This window comes from Protopterus annectens, chromosome 15.part0 (genome assembly GCF_019279795.1).
Source record: "Protopterus annectens isolate FY-2018-M chromosome 15.part0, PAN1.0, whole genome shotgun sequence".
Lineage (NCBI taxonomy): Eukaryota > Metazoa > Chordata > Ceratodontiformes > Protopteridae > Protopterus > Protopterus annectens.
Window position 1 is genome coordinate 426,573,146 of NC_056749.1, and position 25,711 is coordinate 426,598,856.

General features: G+C 44.4%; 1 protein-coding gene across 2 annotated transcripts in view; it reads right to left on the bottom strand.

Moving 5' to 3' along the window:
* MTMR1 (myotubularin related protein 1) overlaps positions 1-25,711 on the bottom strand; it is a 1,550,898-nt gene that overhangs the window by 323,679 nt on the left and 1,201,508 nt on the right. The gene's annotated exons all lie outside the window — the stretch shown is intronic.

Below are 25,711 nucleotides of genomic sequence, written 5' to 3' on the forward strand. Positions count from 1 at the left end.
TGCGAACTGCTTCTGCTTCGTCACCGTGCTGCAAGAAAGACTGAATAAAATGGCGTCGGTTGCATTATTTATACCCCTGGCGCACTGACATCAGGGATGAGGCGACAGCAACCGGCGCCGGACCAAGACTTTGGAATTCCGGCCGACTGCGGGACCGCCTGACGACAGGATAATCCAAGTGTGATGACTGCAGCAGGGTAACACGATGAACATCTTTAACTTACTACTGGCATCTTTAAGAAAATTCAGATTATGTACTGTAAAAAGAAAGCAAACTGGCTCTTATGGGTGGAGCAGTAGTTTGCCCCATTCAAAAGCAAAACCACAAAGGTAAAGTTATTAGCATCCTGTACATGATGCATTGTGGAATGAAAACAAAGGAGACCAAGAAATTTAGACTGGTGTGGGAAAGAGACTAGATAAATCAATAGCTCAGCAAGAAAGGGATAAAGCAATGTTAGTCTCTAGGTATGCTCCAAGATGTCAACAGTTTGATTTGGAAGGCAATGTTTGTTTAAATGAAAGTCATGTACTTGCCATAAAGATAGATCTGTGTTGTCTTTTCCATCAGTCTCAAATATGTGGGTTGTCAGATTAGACTGGACTTACTGCCAGCATTTTAGAATGTTGGCCCCTAATCCTGAGATCCTCTCCAATAATGTCCTGCACTACCTCAACTCTTCAGATCAAGCTTGCCCCTGGGATACAAGATTCCCCTAAATATGAACACTGAGAAACATTAGACCAGATATAAATGGGTCTAAAGGCAGAAGACTTCATGAAGGCCAACAAGGTCTATCAGGAACCAAACATACAAATGGCAACTTGAATGGGGAATGGAAGGAAGACAACACAGATATAGTGCTATGTTATTTACATAACTCCCATATCCAATGTTGTCTCTTCTGTCCATCTCAACATGTTGGACAGAGTCCCCAGCCAGGAATATCCAGGTGGTACTAAGCGAGACCATTGTGGAGAACAGTAGTGCCAAAAGTAGACCTTGATCTAGACTGGATGCCAGGTTTGTAGTGACTTGCAAAGGTATGAGTATTAGACCAAGTAGCTGCTGAACACATTTCATCAAACGTAGTGTGGCTAAAGAAGGCTGCTGAGGCAACAAGTGCTTTACTGCAATGATATTTTGGTTTGGATGGTAAAGGATAATCCATTAGCCTTATAAATGAGTTACATTCAATAAGCCAGCTAAACAAAATGAACTGAGAAACCCTTTTCCTGGCATAATTCTGGAAAAGAACATAAACATCTGGTCAGATTTTCTTATGTCTTTTGTCATGTGTAAGTAAAAATGTAATTGCTGATGCAGATCAGAATAGTGAAGAATGTATTCCCCTTTATTGTTGAACTTTGGGAATAACACTTGCAAATGAATAGACTGGTTTAAGGTGGACTCAGATGCCTCCTAAGGCAAAAAGGCTGGATTAGTTCATAGTGATCCCTTCCCTTGTGACAAATTAAATAAGGAGTCTTTCTTTTTCTGGGCAAAGCAAAGCCTGAAATTCTGACACTTGCTTAGCAGAAGTCACTGCAACCAAAGACAGAGTTTTTTTCCAAGATAGAAACTTCAGGTCTACACTTACAGCAGCTTCAAATGGAGCTGTGGTTAAAGCCTGTAACACAAAGGACAGTTTGAAGGCAGGAAACAGATTCCTCGGGGGGTGGAGGGAGCCCTACAAAGAAAGGTCCATTCAAAAAGGCTTTAGGAAATCTCAGGGAATCTATGGTGGAATGATCCTGACCAACATGAAAATTAGAGATGACCACTAACTGGATCTTGATAGTCAAGCAGCTTGCTCCTAAATAAAAAAAAAGTTCAGCTAAGAAGAACAAGATTGCATGCAAGGGTGGTGAAAAAGGACTCAGACCTTTAGAAATGGGCCAAATACTAAATCTCCATCTTTTGCTGCTATAACTTTTCCTGGTGGAATATTTTTGAAATGAGGAAAGGATATAAACCACTATGGCAGACAGCCTGATTCCAGGCCATCACTAGAAGTGAAGAACCTAAATGGTTAGTTGAAGAGATTTGACATCAGAGTGAAAATGCCCCAATGTGGGCAAGATTAGATCCAGGACTGGACTCAGAAACCAAGGAGGGTGAACTAGATGAAACCTCAGAAAGGGGGAAAGAAGCTTGTCTGAGCCAGAAGGGGGCTATGACAATCACAGTCTCCTTGCAACAAGCTGCTTTCTGCAAAAACTTTACTATCAAGGGAATTGGGGGTATTTGTAAAAAAAAAAAAACCCGGTGCTAAGCATGGACTCTAGCACTCTGGGGAGTCAGGGCAAAGAAAGTACAGTTGTGCACACTTACCATAAATGTAGATGTTCGAGTGTATTCACTGTTGCAGTCACCACACTTGGATTATCTCTGCCTGCAGGTAGCCCTCAGTCGGCCCAAATACCAGAGTTTTAGGATTTCTGCGTCGGATACTGTCGCCTCTTCCATGACATCAGGCCGTTAGGTCTATAAAACAGGCACCCAACGCCATTACATCTTTTTTTATTGCCCCAAATGTCAGGAGCCCCCCAAACAGGAAGCTAGTATATGGTGGGGAACACCACCAGTAAAGTAAATACCACTGCCATTAAAAATGGCCATAGAAAGGAGAGGTAGAAAAGATAGAGAAAACCAGGGGGCTGGAGGGAGGGAAACCAGGACTGCAACAGTGAATACACTCGAACATCTACATTTATGGTAAGTGTACACAACTGTACTATGTTCTTCATGTTTCACTGTTGTAGTCATCACACACGGGTTGATTCCCAAAGCTGAGGAAGGGTGGAGGCAGTCAAGAAGTGTTAGGGCTGGCTAGCAGGCCTTGTAAGACTGCTGTAGTAAATCCAGCTCTGGCTTTAGAAAAAAATAGGTAAGTGGTAATGCTTGGTGCAGGTGTGTACAGAACTCCAGGTTGCAGCTACCAGAATGTCCCTGGTAGGGTCTCCCCTGAGAAATGCTGTAGAGGTGGAAGTAGCCCTAGTGGAATGTGGTCTGATCTCCTGTGGGGTAGGTTTTCCATGGTGCTTGTAGCAGAAATGGATGCATTTGGAAATGGTTTGCCTTGAAATGGCCTTGCTCTCTGCCCCTGAAGCAAAACTGACTTAGCAGCTGGTCAGATTTTCTGAAAGGTTTAGTCCTGTCAAGGTAGAACCTGAGCTGTCTGTGCACGTCCAAGGAGTGCAGGATCCTTTCCTCTTTATTCTGAGGATTAGGGAAGAAGGTTGGCAAATGGATGGATTGGTTTAGAGCCACACTGCGATACCACCTTAGGCATAAAGGATGGGTTAAGTCCTGAGGGAAACCCTTCCAGCATGGAAAATAATGAAGGGTTTCACAGCCATTAGTAGTGCCTGTAACTCAAGACACTCTTCTTGCTGAAGTTATGGCTAAAAGCAAGGCTGTTTTCCAAGTGAGGAATTTTAACTCTGCTGAAGCAGCAGGTTCAAAAGGGAGAAGTGTGAGCTTTTCCAGAACAAAGTTAAGGTCCCAGGCAGGAGTGGGTGCTCTCCTATGGGGTCTTAAGTTGTTAGCCCCTCTCAGGAACTGTTTGATGAGGGGGTGAGAAAATAGAGGTGGTTCAGTATTATAATGAGATGAGATGGCAGAGGCATGAATCCTAATGAAGGAGAAGGATAGGCCTCTGTGGATTAGCTCTGCTAGGTAATCCAGGATTTGAGGTAAGGAGGGCACTGTTGTGCCCTTTCCTTGAGACTGATTTCAAGAACATCTTTTCCACTTTTCAGCATAGGATTTCCTAGTACTAGGCCTTCTGGCTTCAAGAATGACATCCAGCACCTGTTTGCTGAGGGTTGCTGGTGGTGTATTCAGGGGATAAGCCAGGCTGCAAGGTTTAGGGTTTGCAACTATGGATGCAAAATCTATCCCTCCTGCTGAGACAGCAGGGTGGGGGTCTGATGAAGGTGCCAGGGTGGTACTGTTGTCAGACTGTGTAAGAGTGGGTACCAGTGCTGGCGTGGCCAGTCTGGGGCAATAAACATTGCTCTTGGCCTGTCCTGTTTGATCTTGAGTAGTACTTTTGAGAAGAGGGGCAGAGGGGGAAAGGCATAAACTGAGAGGTTTTCCCATTGGAAGGATAGGGCATCCACCTTACAGGCCCTGCTGTGAGGGTTCCTAGTGCAAAATTTGCTCAACTGGTGGTTTTTGGGGGAGGCAAAGAGGTCCACCTCCGGTGTCCCCCACCTCTGGATTAGAAGGCTGAAGGTGTTGGGCTCCAATTTCCACTCGTATGTGTCTAGGAGATTTCTGCTCAAGTCATCTGCCATTGAATTTTGTTTGCCTGGCAGGAATTGAGTTGTAGATGCACTTGGTTGCTCATGGCTGTGTTCCACAGGGCCATGGCTAACCTGCAGAGTGGGTAAGAGAATGGGTTCTCCCCTGCTTGTTTATATACCACATAACTGTGATGGTGCGTTTTTATCAGCAACTGTCCTGGAAGTATTAGGTATTTGAAGGCTGTCAGAGCATTCTGTACAGCTAGTATCTCTTTTTGTTTGATGTGCAGGAGGATTTGGCCTGGGCTCCACTTGCCCCAAATGCATTTGCTTGCCATGTGAGCCCCCCCCCCCCATGTATAATCCAATGCGTCTGTTGTCAGGGTTTGGCCGGTGAGGGGTTGAGTGAAAGGCAGTCCCTTTTTGTGGTTGCATGCTTCTGCCCACCAAAGGAACTCTGCCCACCCTTAGACAAGATATGATTGGAATGACTGTTTCCAGGTCCTGAGAATGTTAGCACCAAAGATTTTTTAAGTACCACTGAAGTTTCCTCATATGCAGTCTTGCATATGGAATTAGTAGAATGCATGAGGCCATGAACCCTAGGGCTTGCAGTATTTTCCTTGCAGATAGCTGGGTTTTGGTGGCCATTTGTTTGAAGTAGTTGGTCAAATAGACCTGTTTTTTTGGAGTGAGAAATGCCATCTAGGAAGTTATGTTCAAGCTTGCTCCCAGGAATACAATTTTTTGACTGGGCACCAGTTGTGATTTCTTTTCGCTGATGGTGTACACCAATGAAGTGAAGAGGCTTTTTACAAATGCCAGGTGCTGAAGTAGCAATTCCTGACTGTCTGCCTGAATCAGGCAATCATCCAAGTATGGGAAAATCTGGATATTTCTCTGCCTGCAGTATGCAATGGCTGGAGCCAGGCACTTTGTGAATACTCTGGGCACAGTAGATAAGCCAAAGGGAAGTGCCCTAAAGCGTAGATATTTCCTGCAAGACTCCCTTATGGGGATGTGCAGATAAGCTTCTTTTAAGTCTAGGGTGACTAACCAGGCATCCTTGGCTAGCATAGGGAGAAGCTGTTGCAGGGTAAGCATTTTGAATTTTGGGACCACCAGAAAGGTGTTGAGAATTGATAGATCCAGGAATGCGTGCCAAGAGCCCTCTTTTCTGGGCACCAGGAAAAGTCTGGAGTAGAAACCCTGCCCCCTTTGTTCTACTGGAACAGGCTGAATAGCTCTGACATTGAGCAGGGAAAGTACTTGCATTTGAGTCTATGCCCACTGGTATGGAGGAAGGTCTGGAAACCCACTTGGGGTTGGCAGTGAATGGAAGTAGAATCTGTACCCCTAGGATACAATGTTTAGGACCCAACGGTCCTGAGTAATGGACATCCAGTCTTTTGCAGGAAGGGCAAGTTTTCCTCCTAGGGGCACAAGTAATTTGGCAGGGCTGGGAAGGATAACTGAAAAGTCATTGTGAACTCTTTCCATAAGGGGGCGGCTTACCACTCCCTGTTTTTGAGGTGGGAGCACTCCATTTCTTAGATCTCTGCATACCCTGTAGTCTGTGTGGCCTGTTTCCCCTGGGTTTGGACTGAAGGCCTGGAAGGGGCTGGAAAGGACCAATTTTTTAGAAGGCCAATGCCTACTGAATCTAGGTGGCTGCACTTGTAAGAATTCTTTAACAGTTTGCATAGATTTAGCTTTTTCTTCCATCTTTTTAAGAACCTCTTCTGCTTTGGTGCCAAACAAACAGTCCTTATTTAAAGGAGCATCTAGTAATTTTGATTTGACATTATCTGGCAATGTTTGTTCCTTCAGCCAAGCATGCCTTCTCAGTACAGACCCCGTGACTACAGCCCTGCAAGATGCTTCTAAGGCATCAAAGCCACACTGCAAAGTATGCTTACTAACTTGGTTTGCAGAATGCATTAACTCTTGTAAATCTTTATTTTCTTCACAATCTGGGAGTAACATAATTTTTTGTTTAATTAGTTCCGTTGCTGGTACTTCAACATGTGAAACTGGCAATTCAATGCCCTGATGGCAGCAGCTGGAGAGGTATATACCTTCTTACCCCATCTGTCTAAAGCACTGGAATCCCTGTCTGAAGGGGTAGGGTTTTTGGCTGTAGTAGCCTTAATCCCTTTAGGTCCCTGGGAAATGGTCTCTGGATCTGCAGTAGGATTCCTAAGGAGAAATTTGTGAGAATCGGGTACTCTGTAGTATCTCTGTCAGGTTTTCTAGGGGCGGGGGTAAAGTGCCTAGAGTAAGACTGGATTCCATGAAGACATCTACAACATCCAGGACAGGGGGTATAGCTAGAGGCCTGTGCTGAGGCAACTCTAAAAATTCTCTGAGTCTCTTTTTGGACTGAGGGTATTCCTGCCTTTCCCAGCGGAAATGCTCTCTTAAAGTATGCAAGGTTTCACAAAAAGAAAAATCTTCTGGAGGGGAGGCAGAGGGAATGGATTCCTCTGCATCTGAATCTGAATCCTCATAGGTTGATAAGGGCATGTCCTGATAATCAGAAGGGTCAGAGTCATCGGACTCCTGGTCTGTAGAATCAGAATGAAACTCAGTTCTTTGTCTCTTAGCACGGGAAGGCTGGCTTCCCCTAATTAGGGTAATACGGTCTTCAGCCATTCTAAGCATTTGTTTTTGTGGCATGGGAGCTTGAGTGCGCACTTTGGTCATCTGTTTTCTAGGCGCAGTGCGTACTCTGGCCCTGAGAAATTCTGTAGTTTTGAATTAAAAACAAAGTTGTCGGTTTAATTCGAACATCGATAGGTCGGAATACACCGTAGGAAGCCGGTGCCTGCACAGCAGCTCTGGACCCATCCAAGGTAGAGACATCTCCAGGTTCCATAGTCAAAGAAGCATCTCACGGCATACCGGACTCCGCATGGGTCTCAGCAGAGGCCTGCGAATCTGTAGAAGTGGGCATCAGGGGCTGCAAAGGCACCTCACTGAGTACCGGCAGACTGGCGACTAACTTAACGGAAGTGTCTTCGGCAGTTTTGGACCTATGCCCTCTATCTCTGTCTTTATCTTTACGATTTTCGGAAGATCGGTAGTCGGATGGCTTATTGAAGCCATTTTGGAATACACAGAATGAGGGTGAAAGAATTTAGCGACAAAGATAGCCCGACGACGAATGGTTCGGGTGTTAAACAAGGCACAAAACTGACAACGAGGGACATCGTGGTCTGGGCCTAAACAGGTGATGGAGTAAGAATGAAAATCTCTGTGAGGTATTTGCTTTCCACAGGCAAGACAAATGTTAACTTTTTCTGACATCGGTTAGAGCAAGAAAAAAGGATCCCCAATGGGGTATTTAGCTTCAGGTTTGAAACTCGAAAAATGAAAATTTCAGGTAGCGGCCGACTGGCACTTGCGAACTGCTTCTGCTTCGGGCTCCTTCTTGACAAGAAAGACTGATGTAATGGCATTAGCTGCCTGTTTTATACCCCTGATGGCCTGACGTCATGGAAGAGGCGACAGCACCCAACACAGAAATCCTAAGACTCTGGTATTCAGGCCGACTGAGGGCTACTTGCAGGCAGATAACCCAAGTGTGATAACTGCAACAGTGAAACACGAAGAACATCTTCCTATATTTTATGTTGCAATGACTTGCAAACAGGTCACATCAAGGTTGGCCGCAGAGGCCATCACTGCTGGATTGAAAAACCACCGGTGAGGCATTAGAATACTTCTGCACAACTTGTCTGGTAGGATGTTGGATTGCTCCATGATGTGCATTGGGACAAGAAAGCATTGGGAAGAAATTAACCATTGCCACATCCTCATGGCCTCTTGTCCAAGTCTCTCTAATGCTCCAAGAGGACCTCACAGTCCTACAGGATGTAATGGGAGACTGCTTAGTGGGCAAGGGTGGGGGCCTGTCTGAGTTCTGATGCCTATGCAATGGTGGTTAGGTCCAAGATGGTGACGGCTTAGAGGAAACCAGCAGCTCCAGAGTGGCTGCTAGGGTTGGGAAATGGAACTCAGGATCCGCAACCAAAAAAAGACTCAGTACTTCTGAAAGCCAGGACCAATGCAACTCTGAAATGAAGCATGTAGAAGAGACACCACCAGATGTGTCTTTATACACCAGCCAGTCTGTCAAAATGTTTTCCACAGTAAATCCACATTCAAAGAGGTATAACAGTGGCACTCTATGTGATTTTCATTATATGTTTTGGGAATACCCCATTTCAAATTCACTAAAACAAGACTTTCATGTAATATGTTAAAGAATTTGGCTAAGTTAGGTTAATATTGCTGTCTTTATTCCAGATTAGTATAATTACTGGAACCACATTAATCCGAACTGAAAGAAAGTACAGTTGTGTACATTTACCATAAATATAGATGTTCGAGTGTATTCACTGTTGCAGTTATTACATTTGGGTTATCTGCTTGCAGTAGCCCAAAGTCTTGGGTTCTGCGTCGTTGCTGTCTCTTCTTCCATGTCATTCAGGGGTATAAAACATGCAGCCGACGCCATTACATCAGTTTTTCTTGCCCCAGATATCAGGTGCCCCCCTAATGGGAAGCAATAAAATCTATAATACAAGGAAAAACCTCCAACAAAAAAAGCAAATACACCAAAAAACTTTTTGAGCATAGTAAGAGAGAGTAGAGGTATAGCCAAAAGATGAAATGGGGCTGGAGGGAGGGTAAACAGGACTGCAACAGTAAATACACTCGAACATCTACATTTATGGTAAGTGTACACAACTGTACTATGTTCTTTGTGTTTCACTGTTGCAGTCATTACATTTGGGTAGATTCCCAAAGCTAAGGTTGGGAGGAGGAATTTAAATAGAATTAGGACAAGCTATAAGGCCCTGCAAGACTGCAGTGGCAAAACCAGCTCTGGATTTAGAGAAAATTGGCAAATGATAATGCTTGATGAAAGTATGTACAGAACTCCAGGTAGCAGCTTCTAGGATGTCCCTTGTAGGGGTTGCCCCTGAGAAAGACTGTAGAGGTAGATGCAGCCCTGGTTGAATGGGGTCTGATGCCCTGTGGAATAGGTTTTCCATGCTGCTTATAGCAGAAATGAATGCAGTGGCCTATCCATTTTAAAATGGATTGCGTTGAAATAGCTTTCCCCTCTGTCCCTGCAGCAAATCCCACCAGCAGTTGTTCGGATTTTGTTTGAGGTTTAGTCCTGTCCACGTCGAATCTAAGTTGTTTGTGCACATCTAAAGAGTGCAGTATCCATTCCCCTTTGTTCTGTGGGTTAGGAAAGAAGGTAGGCAAATGAATGGACTGATTAAGAGCCACACTGGATACCACCTTTGGCATGAAGGAGGAATTGGTTCTGAGGGACGCCCTGTCCGCATGAAAGATGATGAAAGGTTCCACTGCCATAACGGCCTGTAACTCAGATACCCTTCTTACAGAAGTGATTGCTAAAAGGAAAGCTGTTTTCCAAAAAAGGAATTTTAAATCTGCAGTAGCAGCTGGCTCGAAAGGAGGAAGAGTGAGTTTCTCCAAGACAAAGTAAAGGTCCCAGGCTGGAGTTGGAGCTCTCCCCGGTGGCCTCAAATTGTTGGCCCCTCTGAGGAACTACTTGAGCAGTGGGTGAGAGAAGAGGGGAGGCTCTGTACTATAATGAGCTGAAGTGGCTGAGGCATGAATTTTGATGGAGGAAAAGGACAAGCCCTTATGAAGCATCTCAGTCAAATATTGTAGAATCTGAGGTAAACTGGGCACTGCTGCTTTCATCCCTTGAGATTGGTTCCAGATACAAAATCTTTTCCATTTTGCAGCATAAGATTTTCTAGTAGTAGGCCTCCTAGCCTCTAAAATGACATCCATCACTGATTTACTGAGGGGTGGTAAGGAAGAGATTAGGTAATTAGCCAGGCTGCTAAGTTCAGGGATTGCAGCTGAGAGTGCAGAATCTGGTTCCCCTGCTGAGACAACAGGGAAGAAGTCTGAGCCAGGTGTCATGGGGCTAAGCATGACACACTGTACAGGAGGAGGTACCAGTGTTGATGTGGCCAGTCTGGTGCAATTACAATTGTTCTTGGCTTGTCCTGTTTGATCTTTAGTAGTACCTTGGGGAGCAGAGGCAGAGGAGGAAAGGCATAAACTGATAGTTTTTTCCAGCTGAAGGATAGAGCATCCACTTTCCAAGCTAGTTTGTGGGAGTCCTTGTGCATAATTTGTCCAATTGATGGTTTTGGGGCGAGGCAAACAGGTCTATATCTGGGCTCCCCCATTTGCTTGCCAACATGTTGAAAATCCTTGGTTCCAGTTTCCACTCGTGTGGGTCCATGAGGTTTCTGCTTAGCCCATCTGCCAGTGTATTTAGTTTTCCTGGCAGAAATTGAGCTTGTAGATTTACTTGGTAGCTTAAGGCTGTGTTCCACAATGCCATGGCTAGTCTGCAGAGGGGGTAAGAGTGTGTACCTCCCCTGCTTGTTTATGTACCACATGACCGTGGTGTTGTCCGTCTTTACCACGAGTTGTCCTGGAAGAATGTGGTCCTTGAAGGCTGCCAGAACATTCTGTACAGCTAACATTTCCTTCTGATTTATGTGCAGGTGCATTTGGCTTGGGTTCCATTTGCCCTGAATGCACTTCCCTGCCAGGTGAACCCCCCATGCATAGTCTGATGCGTCTGTTAAGGTTTGGGTGGCAGGGGGTAGTGTGAATGGTAGTCCCTTGTTTTGGTGGCAGGCCTCTGCCCACCAAAGGAACTCTAGGCATAGACAAGGTATGATAGGAATCATAGCTTCTAGATCCTGTGAATGTTGACACCATCGGCTTTTGAGATACCATTGCAGTTTCCTCATATGCAGCCTTGCATATGGAATTAGAAGAATGCAGGAGGCCATGAACCCCAAGGCCTGCAATATTTGCCTTGCAGATAACTGGGTTTTTGTGGCCACTTGTTTGAAGTAGGTTGTCAAATGAGTCAGTTTCTCTGGAGTGAGGAAAGCCATCTGGAAAGTTGTATTCAAGCTTGCTCCCAGGAATATAATTTGTTGACAGGGTACTAGGTGTGATTTCTTTTCATTTATGGTGTACCCCAGACAAGTCAGTACCCTTTGAACAAAGGCCAGATGATTCAAAAGTATGTCCTGGCTTTCTGCCTGAATTAGACAATCGTCCAGGTATGGATATATTTGAATATTTCTTTGCCTGCAGAATGCAATGACTGGAACTAGGCACTCTGTGAATACCCTGGGTGCAGTAGATAAGCCAAAGGGCAGTGCAGAGAACTGATAGTGCATGTCGCCTGCTTTGAAGAGTAGGTATCTTCTGCAAGACTCCCTGACAGGGATGTGCAGATATGTTTGAGTCTAATGTTGCCAACCATGCATCTTTGCCTAGCATAGAAAGCAGCTGGTGAAGAGTCAGGATCTTGAATTTTGGAATCACCAGAAAGGTATTTAGAGTAGAAAGGACCAGGATAGGACGCCATGTATTGCCTTTTCTGGGTACCAGAAAAAGTCTCAAATAGAAACCTTGTCCCTTTTCCTCTTCTGGTACCAAATGAATAGCCCCCATGCTTAAGAGAGAGTACTTGATTTTGGGCCTCTGCCCACTGATTTGGGGGTAGATCTGGCCACCCGCTTGGTGTTGGTAAGGTGTGGAAGTAAAATCTGTATCCTTGGGGCACTATATTTAAAACTCATTTGCCCTGGGTAATGAGTTCCCAGTTTTTGGCCTGCAGACCAATCTTTCCACCTAAAGGAGCATTCAGTTGGGAAGTGCTTGGAAGTTTTAAAAGCAAATCATTGAGATAGTTTTCCATGGGGGGAGTCTTACTACTCCCTGATTTGGGTGTGGAAACCCCCCCACTGCTTAGTCTTGTGTGTCCCCTGAGACTGAAACGTGGGGTTTCTGCTGTGTCTGGGTTTGGTTTGAGAAGACCTGGAAGGAGCTGGAAAGGACCAATTCTTAGAGGGCCAGTGCCTACTAAATCTAAGAGGCTGAACTTGTAAGAAATCTTTAACAGTTTGCATAGATTTAGCTTTATCTTCCATCTTTTTAAGAACTTCCTTAGCCTTGTTGCCGAACAGGCGGTCCTGATTTAAGGGAGCATCCAACAATTTAGCTTTAACATGATCAGGCAAAGATTGCTCCTTAAGCCAAGCATGGCCTCTGAGCACAGACCCAGTAACAGCAGCCCAGCAAGAGACCTCTAATGAATCAAATCCACATTGCAAAGTATGTTTTCCAACCTGTTCAGCAGAATGCATTAAATCCTGTAATTCTTTATTTCCCGCATAGTCAGGAATCAACATCCTTTTCTGTTTAAGCAATCCAATAACATGTTGCTGATACTTTAACATATGAAACTGGCAGTTTAAAGCCCTAATGTCCAAGGTTGCAGAATTGTAAACCTTCTTACCCCATCTATCCAGCGCCCTGGAGTCTCTATCAGAAGGGGTAGGATTTTTAGCAGTAGAAGCCTTAATGCCCTTGGGTACCTGTGAAATAGTCTCTGGATCCGCAATAGGATTTTTTAAAAAGTAACTTGTGTGAATCAGGAACCCGGTAAATCCTGTCAGGTTTTCTGGGAGCAGGAGGCAAAGAATCAGGGACCAAACTAGATTCCAAAAAAGCATCAACAATGTCTAGTACAGGAGGAATAGCTAAAGGCCTATGCTGATTCAGGAGTAAGAAATCCCTAAGCCTCTTTCTTGAATCAGAAAAATCCTGTCTTTCCCAGTGGAAATGCTCCCTTAGAGTATGTAAGGTTTTACCAAAAGAAAAATCCTCCGGAGTGGAAGCAGAGGGAATAGAGTCCTCTGCATCAGATTCCTCATAAGTAGATAAGGGCAAATCCAGATAATCAGAAGAATCCGAAAAATCAGAATCCTGGTTCAGAAGATTCATAAATAACTTCAGTCCTAGGTCTCTTAGAAGGGGGAGGGTGGCTTCCCCTGATTAGAGTTATAAGATCTTTAGCCATTATCATTTGTTTTTTGGGCATAGAGGCCTGAGCATGCGGCCTGGGCATCATTTTTTTAGGCATGGTTCGAGACTTAGGCCTAAATGAAGAAGGAGGCGTTGGTTTAATATGCAAGTCCGTAGGCCTGAATACACCCTCAGAAGCCAGTGCCTGCACAGCGGCTCAGGACCCATCTAAGGTAGACACATCCATAGTTGAAGCATCTTGCGGCATATCGGACTCCGAGTGGATCTCAGTAGAGGCCTGCGAATTAGAAGTAGTGGGTATCAGGGGCTGTGAAAGCACCTGAGTGCCGGCGAATTGGTGACTGGCTTAGGAGAAGCGTCGTCGGCAGTTTTGGACCTCGGCAGCCTGTCTCTGTCTTTATCTTTGCGTTTTTTCGAAATCCCGGTATTCGGATGGCTAACCGACGACATTTCTGGATAATTAAACCGAGAACCGAAATATTTAGACGCAAAAATATACCGACGACATATAGTGCGCTGATTAAATAAAGCACAAATCCGACAGCAAGGAACATCATGGTCAGGGCCTAGGCAAGGAATACAGTACAAAGGAAAATCTTTATGAGGTATTTGCTTTCCACAAGTAATGCAATTATTAACTTTTAGTGACATCGGTAAGGAGCAAGAAAAAGTTTCTCCAACGGGGTACTTAGCTTTAGTTGAAGACTTCGGTTCTGAAACTCGAAAATGAAAATTTCATGAGTCGGCCGACCGGCACTTGCGAACTGCTTCTGCTTCGGGCACCGCATGGCAAGAAAGATTGATGTAATAGTGTCGGCTGAAGTTTTATACCCCTGATGACCTGACGTCATGGAAGAAGGGACAGTAACCGATGCAGGACCCAAGACTTTGTTAATCAGAAGCAAGCAGATAACCCAAATGTAATGGCTGCAACAGTGAAACACGAAGAACATCCATGTTTGATTTTATACTGTTGGCTACCAAAACTCAGTTACTAGAAAACAAAAACAAGAAGTCTGTCCTATGTCTGACATAAATCTAGACTTAACTACATAGAATTTGAGTCTTTCAGAAAAGACAGTAGCAAAATGGACTCTCTCAATTTTGAGTATGACTTTGTACTATAACACTGACAGACTTTTTCTAATGCTGTCAAGTCTCCAGAAGTTTTGCAGTTAATATAAAGTACAAGTTTATGGCAATAGATTTGGTTTGGGCGCAGTTCTTTCATTCTGGAACTGCAACCCACCGTAAATGCTTGGTAGAAGTTTTGAATAACTATCTGACACGCTTAAGAGTGTTATTCAAATGTACACCTATATTACCTGATCTTTATGAGATTGTGCAAGATGCTTGTTGCTTGTAACTGTAAGCATCATGCCCCACGAAAAAAGCAGTTGACTATTAAAGAAAAAAAATCTCATGTCCAATCCATAAAAATGTACTTTTACCAAAAACAAAAAGGATGTGGAGTCAATTAAACAAAGCACTACTTTAAACACTTATTATAATGATCACTGTCAACAGCTGCAAAAAAGGTTTCAGGGGAACAGTCAGTTTTGCATTACGTCCAGATATGTGAAAATGCATAACTGGCCAAAGTGTCCATCAAATGAGGCTTCTGTCTGGCGGTAGATTTCTCTGAGTGTAACAATGTCAGAGTTGTTAAATTAAGGAAGTAGGGGGGCATGGCCATGGAGCACAACTTTCAATGGGCACATCTCACAGCAATATTGGGTAGGACATGTACAGTTGAGATGTCAATTTTGTCAACTCCTCCTTTCCAACTTTGGACATCTCAAAAGGTGGTAATGCTACATGTCGACAGTATGTGACAAAAATGTAGAATTTTTGCTCCCCTTGCTTTATCCTATCCCACAGTAACCCAGTGCCTCATATCTATGGCTGGGTTAGCCAGTCTCTCCTAAGACCCCCGGACTTCCTCCTTTACAGGATGGGGCTGGTGCAGATGGACATCCTAGCAGGTCTGGCCATCCAACCGTGTGTGTGTGTGTGTGTGGGGGGGGGCATATTTTAATTTAGTGGCCTACCGCATTGCTCCTCTTGCCTCTTTTCAGTACCAGTGGTTGCCTTCTGAGAAGCTGAGTGAAATGGGAATGTGCAGCGTTTCACCTGCCAGCGCACCATCTCAGCTGGGTCCAACATCCTGTTCTTCCTTGGACCACACCCATCTAGTGTGATGTCTTCACCAGAAATCATTACAAGGAACACTCACATAACCACCCATCCACCCCTCCCTCCCTGCTAATCCATTAATCACCTGACCCACTAATAGAACCTGGGTCACCTGAGCCATAGTCAGGGCTTTATCCATATACGTCACTGGAGAGGCTGAAGAAAAAATAAGACAGATATTGAAGCATCTCTCTTCTCATACGAAGCCACTCTAGTGCTTTTTACATGTTTCTGGATAAATAGAGCCGTGTTCACTTCACCCAGCATACATCTTTCTTATTTTTTTACATCAGAATTTGTAATTGCCATCTTTACAGCTGTGGTATCACTGCAGAGTTGTATCAATGCTAAACAACAGCTTTTTGACAAAACAGCCAATAACTTGCACTGTTTATAAATAACCCAAACATCCAATTCAAAACATGAAACAATATGAAATCATGCTGCTTCTACCCAATACAATGAACACTACACTCTATTCATACTAACCTTTCTCAAACAATTGTATACTTCTTCCACTCCAAAACAGTTTTAAGAAAAAGTAACCCACTTAATAAGCAAAAATGTTTTAGTGGGGGGAGGGGGGAGCAACAACCACAAAAAGCCATCTCTCGTTTAACTTGACAGTATGCATATGGTAGACAGGACAAAAATGGAGGGGGCATAGCTATTTGATTTAACAGCAACCTTATTCTAGACAGCCTACAACAAAATAATTCTGGCTTTGATAATGCAGAATATTTACAAAATTTAAGATCAACTTCCCCCAAAAACTTTTAAACATAGTTTAAACCTATATACAGTCGATATAAAAAGTTTACACACTCCTGTTAATATGCCATGTTTTGTGATATAAAAAGTGAGACCACAATAAATAATTTCAAAAGTTATCCCACCTTTGATGTGACCTATAACCTGTACATTTCAAATGAAAACAAATCTGCTAGGGGAAAAAAAATAAAAAATAAAAAACGTACAATGTGCTGGTTGTATAAGTGTGCACACCCTTAAACTAATACTTTGCTGAAGCACCTTTTGATTTAATTATAGCATTCAGTCTTCTTGGGTACACATCTTCCATCAATTAAAGAGACTTATTAACCCCAAATAAAGTTCAGCTGTCCTAGTAGGATTTTTCGGACATTTACTCAGTTGCCTGCTACAGCAAAAGCCATGGTTCACAGAGAGCTTATGAAGCAGCAAAGGGATCTCATTGTTGAAAGGTATGAGTCAGGAAAAGGGTACAAAAAATTTCCACAGGATTGGATATACCATGGAACACAGTGAAGACAGTCATCAAAAAGTGAAGAAAATATAGGACAACAGTGACATTGCAAAGAAATGGATGTCCCTCCAAAATTGATCAAAAGACAAGACGAAAACTGGTCAGGGGGGCTGCCAAGAGACAGTACAGTTGTGTACACTTACCATAAATGTAGATGTTCGAGTGTATTCACTGTTGCAGTCATCACATTTGGGTTATCTGCCTGCAGGTAGCCCTCAACCGGCCTGAATACCAGAGTCTTGGATTCCTGCATCGAATGCTGTCCCCTCCTCCATGACTTCAGGTTGTCAAGGGGTATAAAACATGCAGCTGATGTCATTACATCAGTTTTTCTAGCCCCAGATGCCAGGTTCCCCCACAGTGGGAAGCAATTATATGTTATGGTACACCTCCATCAAAAAACAAATACACCAGAAAACTTAAATACACTAAAGCCATGGCCTGAAGCTCAATGCCAAAAAGTGTATTGTCATCCCCTTTGGTAAAAACTCTGTACTCATGAACTACCACATAGCTGGTAGTCTACTTAATGCCGAAAATGTGATGAGACCTTGGGACACAGGTGGACAGTAGTCTCTCCTTTGATAATCACATCGCCACAGTGGTCAGAAAATCCTTCTACGTGGCTCATCTCATCACAAAAGGATTCTCATCCAGAAAAAAAGAGGTCATTGTTCCCCTCTACTCATCACTCATTACACCCATTATAGAGTACAACGCCCCTTTTGGTATGTACCTCACAAGACATCTACAACAACTGGAAAGACCACAGAAATACCTCACAAAGAGGATTACTGGCCTCAAACAGATGCCCTATGCAGACTGTCTCAAAAAGCTACAGCTTTACTCCATCACATATCGCCTACTCAGGGGCGATCTCTGCCTAACATACAAAGCTATGTCAAACCCAGAGCTGTTGGACATGCTCCACTTAAAGAAATCCCAATCCCTTCGAGCTACACGCTCTAGGGACCTTAACCTTGTCACCACAATAAAAAGAACATGCTGGAGGGATAGATTCCTGTCCCAGAGACTTCCCATACTCTGGAACAGACTACCTATGTCAAACAGAGCTCCTCATTAGCACTCTTCAAGAAAAATCTTGATGATTGGACGGGAAATGGGAAATTCACCCCGGGGATCACTTCTGTGGCTCTGCTCGACAGGGGCACAGGAAAATAATTTTCTTGGGTGGCGAAAGCCAGGGTACATTTTTTGGCTAGGCTTGTATGGGCCCTAGGGCTGATAGCCTAGTACCTACCTATGAACCTATAAACAAGAAGGAAAGGTAGAGCCAAGAGAAGTCAGGGGGCTGGAGGAAGGGTAACCATGACTGCAACAGTGAATACACTCGAACATCTACATTTATGGTAAGTGTACACAACTGTACTATATTCTTCATGTTTCACTGTTGCAGTCCCCACATTTGGGTTGATTCCCAAAGCTAAGGAAGGGAGGAGGAAGTTAGAGAGCATTAGGACCAGCTATTAAGCCCTGCAAGGCTGCAGTGGCAAAACCAGCTCTGGATTTAGAAAAAATAGGCATGTGGTAATGCTTGTTGAAGGTATGCACAAAGCTCCAGGTAGCAGCTTCTAGGATGTCCCTGGTAGGAACTCCTCTGAGAAAGGGTGCAGAGGCAAATGCAGCCCTGGTGGAATGTGATCTTATCCCCTGTGGGGTAGGTTTTCCATGGTGCTTGTAGCAGAAATGAATGCAATGGGCTATCCATTTAGAAATGGCTTGTTTGGAAATGGCCTTCCCCTCTGCCTCTGCAGCAAAGCCAACTAGCAGCTGTTCAGATTTTCTGAGAAGTTTAGCCCTGTCCACGTAAAATCTAGGTTGTCTGTGCATGTCCAAAGAGTGCAGTATTCGTTCTCCTTTGTTTTGTGGATTAGGGAAAAAGGTAGGCAAATGAATGGACTGATTTAAGACAACACTAGACACCACCTTGGGAATAAAGGAAGGATTGGTCCTGAGGGAAACCCTGTCTGCATGGAAGATAACGAAGGGTTCCACTGCCATGAGGGCCTGTACTTCAGGACACTCTTCTTGCTGAAGTGATGGCTAGAAGGAAGGCTGTCTTCCAAGAAAGGAATTTCAAATCTGCTGTTTCAGCTGGCTCAAAGGGAGGGAGAGTGAGCTTTTCCAATATAAAGTTAAGGTCCCAGGCTGGATTACAGCCTCTCCTGGGGGGGGGGGGGTCTTACGTTTTTGGCCCCTCTTAAGAAATTGCTTTAGCAGGGGGTGAGAGAAGAGGGTTGGCTCAATATTATAATGTGCTGAAATGGCAGAGGCATGAATTTTAATTGACGAGAAGGATCGGCCCTTGTGGAGCATTTCTGTTAAGTACTGAAGAATATGAGGTAAGATGGGCACCGTTGTGCCCATCCCCTGAGTGTGGCTCCAGGAACAGTATCTTGTCCACTTTTCAGCATAGGATTTTCTAGTACTAGGCCTCCTTACCTTCAGAATGACGTCTAGCACCTGCTTACTGAGGGATGCTATTGGAGAGCTCAAGGAATTGCCAAACTGCAAGGTTCAGGGTTTGAAGTGGAGGGTGCAAAATCTGGCCCGCCTGCTGGGACAGCAGGGAAGGGGTATGAAGCAGATGCCATGGTTCCAGCAGTGTTATACTGCGCAAGAGGGGGTACCAGTGCTGGCGTGGCCAGTCTGGTGCAATAAGTACTGTCCTTGGCTTGTCCTGTTTGATCTTTAGCAGAACCTTTGAGGGGAGAGGCAGAGGGGGAAAGGCATAAACTGAGAGGCTTTCCTAGGTAAAGGGCAGGGTATCCACTTTCCAAGCTTGACTGTGGGAAGTCCTTGTACAGAATTTGTCCAATTGGTAGTTTTGAGGGGAGGCAAACAGATATACCTCTGGAGTCCCCCATTTGTTCTTCAAGAGGTTGAATATTTTTGGTTCCAGTTTCCATTTGTGTGGGTCCATGAGATTTCTGCTTAGGTCATCTGCTAGTAAATTTAGCTTTCCTGGCAGGAATTGAGCCTGTAGGTGCACTTGGTAGCTCAAGGCTGTGTTCCACAGAGCCATGGCTAGTCTGCAGAGGGGATATGAATGGGTCCCCCCTGCTTGTTTATGTACCATATAACAGTGGTGGTGTCCGTCCTTACCACTAATTGTCCTGGAAGAATGTGATCCTTGAAGGCTGTCAGAGCATTCTGTACAGCTAACATTTCTTTTTGATTGATATGCAGGTGCATTTCACTTGGGTTCCCATTGCCCTGAATGCACTTCCCTGCCAGGTTAGCCCCCCATGCATAGTCTGATGAGTCTGTTGTTAGGGTTTGGGTGGCAGGGGGTAGAGTGAATGGTAGTCCCTTGTTTTGGTGGCAGGCCTCTGTCCACCAAAGGAACTCTAACTGTAGGCAAGGTATGATAGGAATCATTGCTTCTAGATCCTGCGAATGTTGACACCATAGGCATTTTAGATACCATTGTAGTTTCCTCATATGCAGTCTTGCATACAGAATAAGGAGAATGCAGGAGGCCATGAACCCCAAGGCTTGCAGTATTTGCCTTGCAGATAGCAGGGTTTTTGTGGCCATTAGTTTGAAGTAAGCGGTCAAATTAATTTGTTTCTCTGGCGTGAGGAACGTCATCTGGGAAGTTGTGTTCAAGCTTGCTCCCAGGAATATAATTTGTTGACAGGGTACAAGATGTAATTTATTTTCGTTTATGGTGCACTCCAGACAAGTTAGCACCTTTTGTACAAACGCCAGATGATTCAAAAGTATGTCCTGGCTTTCTATCTGAATTAGACAATCATCCAGGTATGGGTATATTTGAATATTTCTTTGCCTGCAAAATGCAATGACTGGAGCTAGGCAATTTGTGAAAACCCTGGGCGCAGTAGATAAGCCAAAGGGCAGTGCAGAGAACTGATAGTGCATGTAGCCTGCTTTGAAGCGTAGGTAATCTTCTGCAAGATTCCCTGATTGGGATGTGCAGGTAGGCTTCCTTTAAATCCAGTGTTGCCAACCAGGCATCCTTGCCTAGCATAGGAAGCAACTGGTGAAGAGTTAGCATCTTGAATTTTGGGATCACCAAAAAGGTGTTTAGGATAGAAAGTTCCAGGATAGGACGTCATGAGTTGTCTTTTCTGGGTACCTGAAAAAGTCTTGAGCAGAAACCTTGTCCCTTTTCCTCTTCCAGTACAGTCTGAATAGCCCTTATGCTTGAGACAGAGTGTACTTGCTTTTGAGCCTCTGCCCACTAATTTGGGGGTAGATCTGGCCAACCGTTTGGGGTTGGTAATGTGTGGAAGTGAAATCTGTATCCTTGGGAAACTATATTTAAAACCCATTTGTCCTGGGTAATTAATTCCCAGTTTTTTGTCTGCAGAGCAATCTTTCCCCCTAAAGGAGCAGTCAGTTAAGAAGGGCTTGGAAGTTTTAAAGTTCAGTCATTGAGAAAGTTTATCCACTGCTTAGTCCTGTGCGTACCTTGGGACTGAAGCCTGGGTGTTCTGCTGGTTCTGGGTTTGGACTGAGAAGGTTTGGAAGAGGCAAGAAAGGACCAATTTTTAGAGGGCCAATGCCTACTAAATCTTGTAGGTTGTACCTGTAGGAAATCTTTAACAGTTTGCATAGATTTATCTTTTTCCTCCATCTTTTTAAGTACTACTTCTGCTTTGTTGCCTAACAGGCAGTCCTGATTTAAGGGAGCATCCAGCAATTTAGCTTTAACATGATCTGGCAAAGGTTGCTCCTTAAGCCAAGCATGCCTTCTAAGTACAGACCCAGTGACAGCAGCTCTGCAAGATGCCTCTAGTGAATGAAAACCACATTGCAAAGTACGTTTTCCAACTTGTTCAGCAGAATGAATTAAATCCTGTAAATTCTTATTTTCAGCACAGTCAGGAATCAACATCATTTTCTGTTTAAGCAATCCAATAATATGCTGCTGATACTTTAACATATTAAACTGGCAGTTTAAGGCCCTAATGGCCAAGGGTGCAGAAGTGTATACCTTCTTACCCCATCTACCCAGCGCCCTGGAATCTCCATCAGAGGGGGTAGGATTTTTGGCAGTAGTAGCCTTAATACCCTTAGGTCCCTGTGAAATGGTCTCAGGATCTACAGTAGGATTTCTAAAAAGGAACTTGTGAGAGTCAGGAACCCTGTAATATCTATCAGGTTTTCGGGGAGCAGGAGGTATAGAGTCAGGGGTCAAGCTAGATTCCGAAAAGGCATCATCAACAATGTCCAGTACAGGGGGATAGCTAAAGGCCTGTGTTGGGGCAGGAGTAAAAAATCCCTAAGCCTCTTTTTAGAATCAGAGTAATCCTGGCTATCCCAGCAAAAATGCTACCTAAGACTATGCAAGGTTTCACCAAAAGAGAAATCCTCTGGAGGAGAAGCAGAGGGAATAGAGTCTTCTGCATCAGAATCCTCATAGGTAGATAAGGGTAAATCCTGGTCATCAGAGGAGACAAATTTCAGAATCCTGATCAGAAGTATCATAAGCAAATTCAGTTCTAGGTCTCTTAGAGGAGGAAGGCTGGCTTCCTCTGATTAAAGTAATAAGGTCTTCAGCCATTCCTATCATTTGTTTTTTAGGCATAGAGGCCTGACCATGCGGTCTGGGCATCTGTTTTCTAGGCATGGTTCGGGTTTTAGGCCTTGAAAAAGAAGATGGCGTCAGTTTAATATACAAGTCAGTAAGCCTGAATACACCATCAGAAGACGGTGCCTGCACAGCGGCTCCAGACCCATCCAAGGTAGAGACATCCGCAGATTCCACAGCTGAAGCATCTTGCGGCATACCGGACGATGAATGGGTTTCAGTAGAGGCCTGTGAATCTGAAGCAGTGGGCATCAGGGACTGCGAAAGCACCTCACTGAATACCGGGGAACTGGTGACTAGCTTAGGAGAAGCATCGTCGGCAGCTTTGGACCTAGGTGGCCTGTTCTCTGTCTTTATCTTTGCGTTTTTTCGGAATGTCGGTAGTCTGGTGGCTTACCAAAGACATCTCTGGATAATTGAACCGAGTACCAAAATATTTAGAAGCATAAATATACAGACGACGAATAGTTCGTTGTTTAAATAAGGCACAAAACCGACAGCGAGGTACGTCGTGGTCAGGGACTAGGCAAGGAATACAGTACGAATGAAAATCTTTATGAGGTATTTGCTTTCCACAAGAAATGCAATTATTGACTTTTACTAACATTGGTTTAGAGCAAGAAAAAGTTTCCCCAACATGGTACTTAGCTTTGGTTGAAGACTTTCGTTCTGAAACTCGAAAACGAAAATTTCAGGAGTCGGCCGACCGGCACTTGCGAACTGCTTCTGCTTCGGGCACCGCATGACAAGAAAGACTGATGTAATGGCGTCACCTGCATGCTTTATACCCCCTGACTACCTGACGTCATGGAAGATGAGACAGCAACCGACGCAGGACCCAAGACTTTGATAATCAGGCTGAAGTAGATAACCCAAATGTGATGGCTGCAACAGTGAAAGACGAAGAACATGTGGTATATTTTGATCTCCTTCCTCAGGTTTCCAAAATGGTTTCGGACCTTCTTGAGTCTGAGAGGAAGGCTTCTGCCCTTTCACTGTTGGACTCTACCTGCAAGTTGCTCAGCACTCTAGCAACTGCAGCTACAATGCAGCTGATGCCTCCTCCAGGTGTGTGGCCTTTGGTTCACTTATTAGGCGTTACACACATGGCTTTGTCTTCAAGCTTTGACTGATGAGACCAAATTGTTGCATGCACCTTTGGATAATAAAAATCTTTCTGGAGCTGCTCCTGCTGAATTTTTCAATTCTCTCCAGGATAAGGGAAAAGTCTTGCAGGAGATGAAAAATATTTGTTTCTCTTATTCCTAAGTTTCAGAGGAATTATCCCTCCAAATCTGCTTTTGTTCACAGACAGCCCTTTTGCCTATGGAAGAAAAAGGGTTCTAGATGTGTGCCTCCTAAGTGTACTCAAACAAATACCTCCCAGGAACTTGCTTTTCAGGATAAGCTGGGTTATATTTGACAATTTGTTTTCCCATTCCATGAGCCAGGTTCCCTTATTCTTTCATCTCTCTCTGTCTGTTCCAAAACAGTTAAGTATTACAACAGACTCGGGTTCTGTCCATCATCCTCCAGGGATGTCTCATGGCTTAGAAATCCTTTCCTCCCTTTTTGGGCATCCCTCAACTTCCTCAGGAACAACTTCCTCTTTTCCCAGAGGTGCTTGATTCTCTTCTGGTCCAAGACACCATTCAAGCTGTGCCTGCTGCCCAGGTAAGGGAGGGGTTTTATTTCAGAATGTTTTTGGTTCCCAGAAAAGTGGGCACTTGAAGACCAATTCTGGATCTTTCCCAACGCAACACTTTTCTCAAAATTCCTTCTTTTTGATGCTGTCTATTCGGATATTGTTTTCCCTTCTTCTACCTCAGACCTTTCTGGATCTCAAGGATGCCAACCTTCATATTCCCATCCACCCCCTTTTCAAGACATTTTTACCTTTCTTCCATTTTCAGTTCTCTGCTTTGCCCTTTGGCCTCTCTACTGCCCCAGGGGCATTCACCAAATGTCTCTCCCCTGTCATTGCCTTTTGCAGAAGGCTAATGCGAGCTCAGATCTTTCCTTACCTGGATGATCTGCTCATTCAAGTTTCTTCCCCTGATGTTCTGCTTCAGGATCTCAAGTTTGCCATTTCCCTGTTACAGAGTCTGGGTTCATCATAGACTTCCAGAAATCAACTTCCTTCTCAGGATCAGATTTTCCTCAGTTGCAGGCTTCAGACCATCCCCATGTTGGCATCTCTGCTGGCCCCATCTCTCACTGCCTTTTTCCAGTATCTTTGTCTTTTGGCTTTAATCACTCCCAGGGAAATTCTCAGGGTCCTTGGGTTCATAGCTTCCACCATTCTCATGTCCTCTCTGGCCAGGCTCCACATGAGAAAGCTTCTGTGGTACCTCAAGTCAGTGTGGTTCCAACACCCCCCGGACAACCCGGTACCCCTCCTTCCCTGTCTCAGGCTCAAGCTTCAGCGGTGGAGTCATCAACTTTCTCTCAAACCAGGGCTTCCTTTGCAAGCTCCAATTCTGAATCAAGAGCTCTTTATTGAAATCTCAGACTGGGGATGGGGGGGGGGGTAGGGTGGGCTCCTTTGGCACTCTTAAGGTTAAGGGTCTCTGACCTCCTCATCAACGGTTGGACCACATCTAGCTCTTCGGACTTTTCATTTCCTCTTTCATCCCTGGCCCCTCAAAGTCTTCACAGACAATACCACAGTGATGTGGTAAGTCATCAAGCAGGGAGGTACAAAATCTTATCTTCCTTGCAGACTGGCTCTTCATGTCTGGGATCTAGCTGTCTAGTATCTAGTGACTCTTCATGCAGTTTACATTCCCTCGGAATACAATTTAATGGCAGACTCTTTAAGCAGGTCCAGCACACGAGCTCACAATGGATGCTTCACAGAGACGTGTTTCTGAACAGATCAGTGGAGTATTCCTCAGGTTGATCTTTTTGCCACCCCTCTGAACCGACAAATTCCTCTATTCTGTTGCAGAGTCCCGGGTCCTCTGGTTTGGGAAGAAGATGCCCTGCATTTTCCTTGGAAGGGGATGTTTCTGTATGCCTTCCTTCCCCTTCTTCTGTTACCATTAGTCTTGCATAAGATAAGGTGGGACTCTCCCAAAATCTTGCTAGTGACTCCCTTTTGGCCCAGAGAGCAATGATTCTCCTTTCTTTCTCACTTGGCCAGGGGCAATCACCCCAACTTACCTCATCAGGTGAATCTTCTCACACATGACAAGGGACTCATCCATCCTCACCTGTCCACACTGCAAATGATGTTGTAGGTGATAGGGTTTTAATCCCTTTCAGGCACATCTCTTCTGAGGACGTGGTTTGGGTTTTGTAGGAGGCCAGGAAACCCACTGCCAGGAAATGATATGTATCCAAATGGAAATGATTTTCTGTTTGGTACCTCTTTTGCCATCATGATCCCCTATCTGTGTAAGTTCCTCCGGTTTTCTATTATTTATGTGATCTGCTCCATGCTGGGTTAGCACATTCTTCAAATAAACTAA